Below are 12,847 nucleotides of genomic sequence, written 5' to 3'. Positions count from 1 at the left end.
TGTGTGGATTGTGGATTCTGTCTTTTTGTGAGCCATACCTTATACATTTTGTCTGTTTACAATTCCACATACTGGATGTCCCTGCTGCTTCCTTGACTTGAAAGGGTCCCTTGTCCTTGACCTGCAATGTCCCCATAAGCAGAGAAGATACATAGTCCAAATATTGCAAGCTCTCTCTCTCTCTCTCTTCCTTTGTCACAATGACAGCTGTGTGTTCAGTGGCCTGTGTGTACAATGTAATGCCCTCCACAAGTGATCCCTTTTATTTGTGTGTGTTTCTGCCATTAGCTGCTAAATGAAGGAGCTGTAAAAAAGCTGGTGATGTGCCAGTCGCTCATGTTAGTGTCACCTTCAATTACACACTTAGACCACCGAGCCGTGTGTGTTCAGTCAGTGTTTCATGCAAACTGTTAAGAAAGGAAGGAATAAAGACTTTCAGCATGCTAATGCAGTCAAGGCTAACATGATGGATATGGTGTTGTTGTTAAGTATGTTAATCGATTGTTTCCTAAATTAAAAGCCAGTTAGCCAGACAGCCTACAGTACAACAACACTACTTCTCTTTGAAAACCCCGAGACTTAATCAAATGCTTTGGGAGAGTAAATCTAATAGCAGACTGGAATAGGAAAACAAAACCCAGTATTTGATATTAAAATCTAAATTTCATGTAGCGATATTACATTTATGGATAAAATGGTCTGTCTGACTGTGAGGAAACTTTGCACCAAATATCATGTAATAGCCTCCATGTGATTGTTTGTGTTTAATCTTTATATGCAAAACTATGTATATGTTAATGTTGTGATTTATTGTCCTCTATTAAACCCTGCAGCTCTAATGAAGCGTTGTGCACTCATGTCGGCATAAAAACTCACTCGGCACACTGCTTAGTCCCTCTGCATACTAACTGTAGTATGCATGGTGTATATTGTCTGTTGTGTACTGTTGTGGAATAATCACTAACCACATAATTCACTAATGTACAACCGATCCTCTTCACCATTAACACTCCATTAAAACTGAAGTATTCCTCTGAATGTGAAGTGTTCTCTCGCTGCTTGAAACAGCAGAGAGGGACAAACATGAGTCTTGATTTCTACAAGCGCTCCTTTATTACCTGCACATTTTATAAATCTATCCCAGAATTCCGAGCACATGCTCACCTTGATGAATATAACATGGGTTTGTTGTCGATTTTCCTCCTTTTTTTTTACTGCCTGTTTGAATTACAAATAAGGAAAATGTGCAAATGTTTTGTTGTATCAGCTGCAAAGCATGAAATTAAATCCAGGAGCTCCACGCTGACACATTTTCACAGTCGAAGGGGGCATGGTGGAGTGTCTTTATTATAATAGTGTTGCTTATCTTTGGAATAAAATGTAGTCTGCTCTTTGTGACAACTCCCAGCAACACATTTCATGCAACCCATTAAAGCGATGTTATTAAAGCTCTGATATGTACTGCTTGTCCTACTGGGGGTGCTAGACAAAAGAGCATGCAGCCATTTAAAATAAAATCAGGTATTTCATCTGAGGAATTCATGTGAGGACATCGTATTCGGTATGAGTCATGACATTATTAGACATTTAATTATCTCTAAGCAACAATAAGAAAAAAAACACAAAATAAATGCTTCAATATTTTCCACACCTGTGTTTTTAACAATTAGTGGAATCAACTTTGTCAACAACAATGGCAACAAAGAAAACACCGTGACTCGTCTTTTCCAGGAAACAATTTCAAGATCTGGAGTTGCCGCTATGATGACGACAACATGGCTCCTTTACTTTGTTTTACTTGAATTTCCCTCGGGATCAATTAAGTATCTATCTATCTATCTATCTATCTTTTAATGCATAAAACAGCATACTGAGATTTTTTTTTTAAACAAACCTAACTGTCCAAAAGAAGTTAACTTAAACGTACAATATGTAGAATTTTAATTCAATTTTTACATTGAGATCTCTAAAATAATTAAAGCAGACATATTTTCAGTTGTCGAGTACTTACATTACCTCAAATATTTCCAAACGACGTCAGTAAACATTCTCCTCCTCAGATCGGTTTCTCCCATTCGTCTCGACGATGGGAAACTATATTTTTTTTGGAATTTCTTTTCTTTAACATTTATTTAACCAGGAAAGAAAACTCATTGTGTTTGAACATTTCTTTTTTAAGTGTTTCCTCGGTGCAGAGAGAATCACAAACTGTTGTTCCTGCATTGATTGAAAGCCTCCTGGTGGTGGAATTTTCCACACTGTGTGTTTAAGTAACCTCTTACACTAACAAGCCTGAGGAGAAGCATTTTGAATCTGAGGTCGTTGGTGCTGCTAGTGCAAAAAAAAGTCCTTAAGCATTCAACACAATTGTATTAAATGAACTAAACAGAACTTCACCTCTTCTGTCATCGTACGGTCACATTTGTGTTTTTCCAGTAGGTGTGAATGAAGACACTCAATAACGTTTGCACAAGTCAAAACCTTTTGCCACTCCTAAAACATCACATACGTCTCTTTCCTCCCCTGATGTCGGATTGTAGAGTGTGAAGGAAATCAAACTGTCGCTGTTTTTTCTTCATAGATTTTTCAACGTCGGCACGCTGACCCCCACCGTGATGACATAGAGCCAAAGCACTCCAACCATTGGACGACTCCACTGGATTCACAGAAATCTACCAGACCAGAGGTATGCTAGCACAAACACAAACACGGGTTCACACATTGGCTGTGAAGGTTGGATACAGCTGTATCACTAAATTTCACAAACACTGAGAAGTACATTTGAATGTTCATGATACTTCCTGTTCGTTGTATTTATTACCATACTAAACACAAGACGTCCATGCCATTTATCCCTTTTGAACAGCTTCGCGGACGATTTAGTTTAGAATTTTATTTTGAGTTTGGTTTCTTTCTTTCCAAGGAGTTTGTTTACAACCTGTCGTATCATACAATGTCTCCTGTTTCTTCTGCGTCACACAGCAACGCTACTGAACAACAATGCATTCAAAGTTTGACTCAGTGACTTGATTCTTATCATTGCTGATAACATTGACAGGCATCATCGAGAATCATAAGTCAGCAGATGTGCAGATCATGGAACTTTTCTCTTTCATTGTACAGACCATGCTCATTTCTTGAAGACTTCCCAGCCAACGTAGATGTCTACCACTCTCCCTCACTGTAAATAATTAGACGCCTCCTCTCATTTTGTGTCTGCAGAACAGAAAACCTGCTGAGAAACATTCTTTAAAGTCTTTGAAAACTGACCTTTTCGTGTTTACATCTGAGCTCACTGCTGTGCTTTCAACGCCAACTTTAAAAGTAAAATATATAAGCAAAGAAAAAGATGTTCCATCAAATGGTTGGATAACCTGTATGTTCCAAGATCTCACCATATCAGAGCTGATAAGTAAACAAAACAGAGGGGAAGAGCCGTGTAAGGTCATCCTGTTCATCTGCTGAGTGTAAGGGCCGGGCACGTTGAGCTTGTCAGACACATGTCTTGTCAAGCGTGCTTTCTCTTTCTGCACAACTCTTTCTCTCCCTCAAAGCACTCTACATGAGAAGCAAATGTGGTTCCCTTTCAGAACCGTCATTAAAAAATCATTATCATCTCTCATCTCTCCCTGACCTTTCACTCAGTCAGCCGGGCGTTCAATCGGCACCAAAAAGTTCATAGCCATCAATCAATTGGTCCATCAAACCTTCCATCTGCTTGCACGTCTTTTTGACTGTCCTAAAGTTGCTACTAAGAATCAGATGAAAAGTTCTTGATCACTGGGGAGAGCAGAAAGGTTTGGAGGTTCCTGAGAAAGGATTCCAGATCAGAGTGGTGTTGTAGGAGCATGTCATCAGTCATCAGAGCAGCTGCTGTGGTCTGCTTTGAGAAGTTCGCTGTCTGCCAGCTGCTGCTCAGAGTTCGCCACCAATCAATGCAGCCAACTGTCTGCCAGGCATGACACAGAGAGAGGAATTAGTTTTTCATCAAGTTTATAGTCGACACAAGCTGTAAAGACACATTCCTGTAAATGGTGTCAAAAAGCTCAGAAGCTTACCCTCGCCTTTCAAAAAAATCAACAAAAAAAACCAGACCAATCAGAGGAGACTTTTCCCCATGTCCAGTGTTTTCATACAAAACGTGAGGAAACTGATTAATGCACCTGCTGGAGTTGACTGTGTGATATTTGGGCAGATCATTCACTGATACTTTGTCTACTACAGACACAAGGTATCCTAAAGCGTTAGCATGAGACACACCAAGCGGAGTCAAAAAGGGACTTCTTAGAGTGAGGTAGGAGAAGGAAAAATGACCACCAGAGGTGGAGTTTTGAAGCACATGATAAGTCAAACAGCACAGTACCTACAGACACAAAAGTGCCAGAGTTCAAATCGTCCGTTGAGTTGTTGTTTCCTTATCTTAAATTACTTCTTTTTGCTTTACCCAAACCAAAGACATGCTAGATAATAAGCTCTACTCTACTGAAAGAGTATAACAGCAACAAAACAAGACAATGGTAATAAAGTTCAAACGACCTCCATCTTGGGCGGGTTCTGTTTTCAGGGGTGTTCTGGTGTTTTTGAGGTCTGTGGTGGTTTTAAAACATCGTTCCTTTAAAGGTTTATATATCAAATTTATGTGTCTACTAAAGTATGTTAACAATCGCTAATGTTCGAAAAAAAAGTTTCTGTTTTGTTTCGTGCCTGTGTTTGCAATGCTCTGACTCCAGCACGATCAGGGTTCCCACGCCGCCCGAGTCTGATCTGATTGGTCGGACGTTCCGCTCTGTTGTAATTGGTCGCTCAGCACGGATGTCACATGGGCGTGCACAGCGGGCTTGGTCTTGCTACAACGTGCCGATGGGCTTGGATCAGTGATATCACAGTGACGAGATGTCACACTGACAAATTTAATTCGGGGAGATGACGGGTTCCTGCGGACTTTGAATTTGTGCACATAGATGTGTCTAAACATGCACAAGACACCTAGAAAACACACTAAAGAGCATATAAAACCAGAAAAATAACATAATACTACATAATAATATGGGACCTTTAATTTCCAGGCTGCTCACACATGTGGGAAATGACAGGACAAATAAGGAGTTCAATCAGTGTTGTAGAAGCAGATGTACTATAAGCAGGTCCTAAATATATTAATGTAATCATTTTTTAAAATCATTTTAAATATTAAAATTAAATAAATATTTTTTTCTTGACTATGTTTAGTGATTTTTGTCTCCTCTTCTCATCTGGCTGCCATGTTCTTTAACATCTTCCATCAGTCACTTCTGGGCAATTAGTGCCACCTTTAACCGGTACAATGAGTATTGATTGATCTGTTGCTGCTCATTTTGAAGAGCTCATATTTGTCATCGTTCCTCTCCGTCTCTCATTCTCTTCTTAAATTCAAATAATTCATCAAACATATTGGATAATTAACCTATTCAGTTTGTGTTGATTGATTGATTTCGGGCTGTCCTAGTTCTCGGCAGGCTTTTTTGAGGACTATAAACTGTACACTCATCCATCCTTATTTCTTTTTGATTAATACAATGCATCATTAATTTTTCTGGATCAAATCAAGTAATCAGTGTACTGTCATGCCTAATTGGTTATGGTGATATGAATACATCAATTTCCCCATAAATCAGCCCAGCGTGGCCTTTTGTGTAATAGTTATGTCAGGTGTGTCCACACTGAGTATGACACACTATGATGGATGCAGTTTGATTACATTCGACCATAATTTAATTACAACTGCAAAGTCATGGGCTTATTGTTGACAGCTGTCTGTCAATGCAGAGAACTGCTTGAAACATTTTGTTTTGGACACTGCTCAGTAACAACAACAAACACGATATCATCTTCAGTTTAGAGCACTATTAATAAATAAAAATAATATTACAGCTATAGATTAATAGTAATTGCCCACTTTTTCTGCAGCTCTGATAAAACCTACAAAACTGTGGACATCCTTTTCTTCCAGGAGCGAAAGGACTACAGATCCCATAATCCATTGCAATTTTAACGAGACCAAACAAACACTGGTTTAGTGCACTTCTTTACTGAAGTGTTAATATTGTGTTGTAATAATGTTGTCATATGCTGTAGTTTGTGAGAGAGTGGAGGGTTGATGGTTCAAGTCCTGGTCGGACCAATGTTTGGTAGCTGGAGAGGTGCAGGTGTGCCATTGAGCAGGCATCAATGCAGCTTGATCTTTTTCCTGTTCTTTCATGGAAACAAGGTATGTCTACTTCTTCTTCTTTGTTTCTGCAATTATTTGGCTTGTTAAAGTTACAAAAATTGCTTAGATAGCAGCCGACAACCATAGTTCATGGAATAAGTAAAGGGGGGTTTTTTTGTTGTTTTTTTTGATCGGAGATGATGCAGTGACAGTCCAGGATTGTGGGTAGCGTAGTTCTTTTCCCTGATATGTTCAGGTGAATATAAGAAACAGCACCTGAGTGAAAAGTTCCCGATAAAACATTTTTATGTCGTTGAAACAAAAGCTCATTCAGGACTTTTCGATCACTGTTTTATGATCTTTAAATGTGCCGATGCAGTGCAGGTCTGTGTCCGTCCTCTCTCTGCCGGATTCTCATCTCGCTGCCCGCTGAGACTTTAGTTGGACGGTCTAAATCAGCACACAGGCTGCAGAAGTAATGAGCCGTGATCAGGGCCTGTTGTTTTACATTCTTACTTGGCATCTTTTGTTGTTATAAAAGTTTACCACCCTGCACCCCTGACTGTGAACTTCTGCCAGCAGTGTGACACTTAAATACAGACATCCCAGCATGCCTATTACTGCACTGTATTCTACAGTAATGCTTTTTAAATACGGCTCGGAGCTGCTTCTGGCTGCGAGATGGCCCGCTTCCCTTTGAGCTCAGTGCAAGTGGAAACAAACGAAACAAGTGAAACTAAATGTATACATTTGTTGTCCTGTGTCACACGTTAAAATACATTTGGGCAAATAAGAAATAACAAAAATGATTTAAAGGGAGAATATGTGACTTTTAAACCCAGTAGATTTCTCACCTTGAGCTCTGGCATGAAACCAAAACAAACAGCTCTTATGCTTCTGAATCCCCCGCTCTCCTCCGGCGACACACCTCTGACCCCCCCACACTCGTCTTCACACTTACAGAGTATAATTTAGACAATTTGATATTTGTGCTTGACTTTTAGGTCATTAAAACAAGAAAATAGACAATATTGGTTGTATAGAATTGGAGTTTTGGTTTCAAAACAGGTGTTTTAATTGTATGATTTTTAACTATTTTTAAATGTGGTTAGCGTGTCCTTCATAAAATAAATACTGTGTGTTATATTAACGTGTTAAAAAAAGGAACAATTGATTCAAACATTCGAATTTGATTTTTTTTTTTTCAAGAGTTAATAAATATTTACGCATCATGTTCTTATATTTTCCCTTCATCATCACAGATGTGACTCAAACTAGACCTGCAGATTTACTTCAGGTCCAATAAGGGCCTTTTCCTCTGAGGCCCGGCGTCGTAAGTCACTTTGAAGTGAAATCTCTCATGTAACACACACACACACCTCTACACACACACACACACACACACACACACACGTTGAAAGAGAAGACAGGTACACCATCACTCTGAACGTGACATGAATCTGATTAAATGCAGATGTGAACTTCCTTCACTCTGCAGTTTTGTTTCTTCAGAGAGCCTCTCTTTATTTGTACGTTACATTCCTGAGTTGATTTAAAATGACTGTTTTAATTTAAAACATGATGTTCTAAAGTTTTAAAACTTTTAATTTTCCATTATTATTATTAAAAACACCCAGTGATTTTTTTTTCTCAGTAAGGACAAAACCTCAGGACTTCATTTTACAAAGAAAACAGAAAATCATTGAATTATTTTCTATCTGATAATTAAATGTTCATTTTCTTCAATGTCTATCTTTTTTTTTTTTCCTTTCAATCACTTAGATTTACTTCATGCTTACAATCACAGGATCTTTAAGAAGAACAAAACACAGGCCTGATTTTACAGGAGAGAAACCAGGACCACATGAGATCAAGATCAAGTCCACTTTGACATCATTCTCTTTACAGTATTGTTTTAATAATTATTTTATATAGCTTTAAAGTCCTCACAGACGCTTAACGGGGGGTGGAGAAGGACCCGTCCCCCCCAGGACCAATGATTGGTTGTGAGGTTTGAGGGTGCCAGTGGAGGAGTTCACATGTTTTTATTTGTTTCATCATCATCACTGTCCTCACCGTGTTATTGGTGCTGGGATTTTAAACGTCAGCCCTTTTTGTTCTGTTTAAATGAGTTTTTTTGTGTCCTTAACATAAAGATCTCTGTGATCGCACTTCAATATTTACAGATTCTATTTAATCCTGAAGTAAAAGGTGATTATCAAATTATTAATAACTTCATATAAAATACTACATGTTGTTTTATCAGATCTCCTGATGTTGTGTTTTGTTTTAAACCTTTTAAATTATCCTTCAGAGATCTCTCCTCCTCCGGTTCCTTGCTGTTTATGAAATGGAAATACTTAATTGAATATATATTACAAACCACAGGAAATCTGTCACATTTTAAATAAATTTAAGCACTGCAATTGTTTGTTTGTTTTTTTTTTTTTATTATTATTATTTCAAGGCCTGCGACGTCTGGAACATTTCCACACAATAAAAAGATTCATTGAGAATGAAGTGAACTTATTTAGCTTCAAAAGATGATGTGCAGCCCCCGGGCGAGGGTGCGTGTTTACTAAAAAACAATAAATACACACACACACCAGGAAAGACTGGAGATGATGCGTGTATAAGACACCCCTGGGTGAAGCCCGACGTGAAACACTGATCCCAGTCTCACTGGAGCCTCTGGTTCTAAAATTGCTTCTACTGTAAGCCGTGCGGGGTGAAATGTGCGGTCCAAATGGCTGATATTTATGTGCACGTACGATAAATGGAATGATGAATGCCACTTTTATCTGCTGGCTTGGCGTGTGTTTTCCAACAAGATGATGAATGGTTGGCATTAGACGGCTTTCTTAAAAGGCCTCTGCAGGAGAACCCGCTGGCTCGGATAGTGAAATCATCTCTCTGAGAAAAAAAAAAAAGAAAAGAGTGCAGCAGGAAGAGCGACGGGAAGGCTGCTTTAAAGAAGCCAACAAGCATGCAGATGTGATGAATACATTCACTGTACTTTTGTTGTTCAGTAAATAATCTGAAGGATGGGGATGGCATCATGAAGCTTTTGACTCAGAGAAGAAAAAACAAACCCTCACTTTGACTTTGAGTCTTTGGATCCTTGTTTGTCTCTTGGCTGCAACATGAAAACGTTGATGGTCATAATTTCTTTTTAAACACACAGGAGGAGATGTGGTAGATAAATAAATACAGTTGGACACATCTGATTGAAGGTTTGACTTGTGTTTCCTATAAAATTAGAAAGTTTGTATGAATTTCTTTACAAAAAAAATAAATAAAAAGAAACGTTTTATTTTACACTAAAATGTGTAAAATAGTCAAAATGAAGAAAATCCCTTATTTCTTACAGTAGCTGTATTTTACAGTAATTACATGATTTTGAATGACTTTACTCGGCTTCAGGTGTAGAAGCTTTTCTCTGCAGTTTCACGTCCCTGTTCAGAGTACGACTCAAAAGATCGGGATACAAAGACAGTGAAGGTGACGATAACAGCGATAGCACCAAACACTTCCCGTTAAACGTCAGGATGAAGCTGCACAGGCGTCTCGCACCGTGATTAAAGTAGATAGAAAAAAGATGTTTGAATGAATGTGAGTCTAAGAGTGTAAAGAGCCTCACCTGCTTGTTGTTGTTTGTGCATCTTTTCCTCTTCGGCGCGCTCCCTGCTCGGGTCAGTTCAGACCAAAATGAATTTTCACGCGCTGGTCAGAAGTTACTCGGGTTGGCGCCTCTCTGTCGCGCTCCACCAAACCATGCACTTACCAAAAGCCCACTGGTAAAGAGGCATTCAGCCCCATATCTCCCCAACTTCCCCCCTTAATTAGGTGATCAATTATTAACACACCAATAAACTTCCTGAATAAGTAATGGCGTGAAGGCTTATGTGGAGTTTCGAGCCCACCGCCCAGACATTTGGTCAAATATTTGTTCTGGGTGTCTGAGGAGGAAACAGTGTCGTTTATGGGCTGCAACATTGAGGTAATTTTAATTCTCATCTTGTCATGTATTTACACAGAAGGAGCAATGTTATTAAATGAGAGATTCAGGTTGCTTTGTCAGCAATAAACTGAGAGAAAAACAAGAACAACAAAGACGGGTGTTTGAAGAAGACGGAAGAAGAAAGTTTGGAGGCGGTGAGTGTTGTGTTTTCCATCTTACCTTTTGGCTCTGTGAGTCGGTTCACTGCTTAATTATCGACTTATTAGATTAAATCAGGGACCATTGAGAGTGCTGACTTCCCAGGTTCAAGCTCACATTCTGCCCGAGGCTGTTTGAGAGGGGCTCTGCTTGTTTTCACTGCAGATACTGAAGTCCAGGCTGCAGCAGGGTTAACACCGAGGCCCAGACTGTGAGCAATCAGAACAAACGTCCTGACGTTCAAGGCCAAAAAAAGCCTTTTTACTATCAGGCTGGGTCGGACGGGAGTCAGTCTGCCACGACGCACTTCAATGAATATGTAGCGTAAAGAGTAATGAAAGAAACAGGAATCTTTGAGAAGTCTGAAAGGTCTGAGTCGTGACGGAGGTGAGGATCTTTTACTGCGAGTGTGTGTGTGTGTGTGTGTGTGTGTGTGTGTGTGTATTCCGGTCCTAAATGAGATCTTGCTGCACAAAGCTGGTGATGTAAAAATAATCGGATGTTCGTCGTGTCCTTCACTCTGTGAGCTAAATTGATTCCGGTAAATTCATTGAGCAGATATTTTAAGTTGGAAAGTTCCCATCGCCCGAGTGATGATGATGATGTTTTTAATATGTCTGTCCTAAATTGTTGTCCTTGCTCTGACATTCAGCTTTCTGGAAAGAAAAAAAAATGTTTTTCAGTTTTAAATCTGTATTTGTATCACAAGGAGAAACATGTCCATTTCTCCTGTCTGCACGTCACAAATACTGCTTTTCTCATTCAACACAAAGGAGTTTTCTTCAGTGGCTGCTCTGAATAAAACGGCTGCATCATAAATGGAGATGGTTAAGACATCCTGTAAAATGAGTTTGTCTACAAAAAAAAAAAAAAAGGGTGCACAAAGAAATCCAAACCAGACTGAAGGACAACAGCCAGACAAAAACTCAAATTAAAGAAGATTCAGAACACAATTATTATTCAGCCAAACGTCTGCAGCTTTTTTTTTTTAAAAAACCCCAAATGATCCAATGAGGGGTCGAACATCTGGCCTCTTTTTTTATTTTAATACCTGAAATATGTTTTGTTTTCTGTTTCACCCAGAAATCGTATCCAGCGTGTTCTGGCTGATGTGTCACTCGGTTCAAGTTTGTGTTTGCAAAAAAAAAAAAATGAGTCCTGAAAAATAAGGAGGAATGAAATGTGTTTCGCAAATGTGGTTCAAAATCTAAAATCTAAATCTCACACACGTGAATATGACGAGGTATTGAATGTGTCCTCCTGCAGTCGGAGTGTGTGAGGGATGAAGATGCAGGTTTCAGTCAGGACTCTCATAAATGACTCTTTGGGCAGCAGGGTCAGATTTAAAAAATTGTTTCTTTAACTTCAGTATAAATATATTTCTTTAATTCCTCAGACATGCATCCATACATGTCTTAAACTCTTTCGATATCTACTCATTACCCTTCTCTTCTCGAGATCATGAGTGAACGAACGTTTGGTCATTTACATGAGCGCTCATACAGTTGAATTATTGAAACACAAACTAAACGTTCTTGGATTTCAATCAGCCAATTAAAATCTAACAAACTTAACACGAACCATCCTCATCACCTCTCCCAAAAAAAAAAAAAAAAAATCTGAATAAAGAGATGATTTTCTCAGAATGATGAGGGAAGGATTTTCTCATCAGTTGAACTTCGATCTGTTGTTTTCAGTGGTTGCCTGATCATGAGAATATACATTTATGTTACCTGAAGAGACGAGCGTCTCCTCATGTTTCGATCCCGGGACAACGTAAAACTCAGGGCAGATTTTATAACGAGATAAATAAGGCACGTACGCTCAGGGCGTGTTGATGATGGCAGACACTTTAAAGGCCCGTCACTGAACAGGCCTCATGAATGTACTTTAGCTACAATGCTGTGGCGTTCCAGATATAATGGAAAGGATCTTTAGATGAAACAGAACAGCCTGTTAAAAGTGATCAATGTGAAGAGAAAGCCCTGCTTATGGTTTCATCATGTAATTACACTGAAATGTGATTTAAAAGAAGCGTTCAGTGCTGTTTACTTCTCCCATCGTTCTCAAACATCTCAGCTCCTTTACTCAGGTCACTCGTGCAGCAAGCTGGTCCGCCTCGCACTTCACCAAAAAGAAACGCCTCGTTAGCGAGAAACCAAAGAAAATAATCTGCAGCCAGTAATTAATGAGCTCGGCTCAGAAAAAAAACAAAACAATCCTCTTCTTTCCTTCTCCTCTTTATTTATATCTCTATTTTCCTCCTCCGTATTTTTTCGATGTCATGGTTTCTAGAAACATCCTGTTGGAAAGCTTCAGAAAATGTTTGAACATGTGCCTTGAGTACACACTTTTTGTTGTTTTTTTTTTACCTGAGGAGAACAGATCCTTCTGCAAAACGAGACGACTAAAAGTGGATGAAATGAAGACAAACATTTGGACCATGTCTCCGTTTGTTTCGTGCTGTAACGGAAAGCGTTGGAGCGTTGTAGTTTCAGGGG

General features: G+C 39.1%; 1 long non-coding RNA gene across 1 annotated transcript in view; it reads left to right on the top strand.

Moving 5' to 3' along the window:
• LOC306820679 overlaps positions 1 to 12,847 on the top strand; it is a 183,898-nt gene that overhangs the window by 122,538 nt on the left and 48,513 nt on the right. Inside the window, exon 3 of the long non-coding RNA XR_013778691.1 lies at positions 2,582 to 2,686. This is a non-coding gene — a long non-coding RNA (uncharacterized lncRNA). The remainder of the gene's footprint in view (positions 1 to 2,581; positions 2,687 to 12,847) is intronic.

The sequence above is a fragment of the Symphodus melops genome (genome assembly GCF_947650265.1).
Source record: "Symphodus melops genome assembly, chromosome: 2".
NCBI classification, from domain to species: Eukaryota; Metazoa; Chordata; class Actinopteri; order Labriformes; family Labridae; genus Symphodus; species Symphodus melops.
The sequence above is the reverse complement of the archived record's forward strand: the minus strand, read 5'-3'. Positions and strand labels throughout refer to the sequence as shown.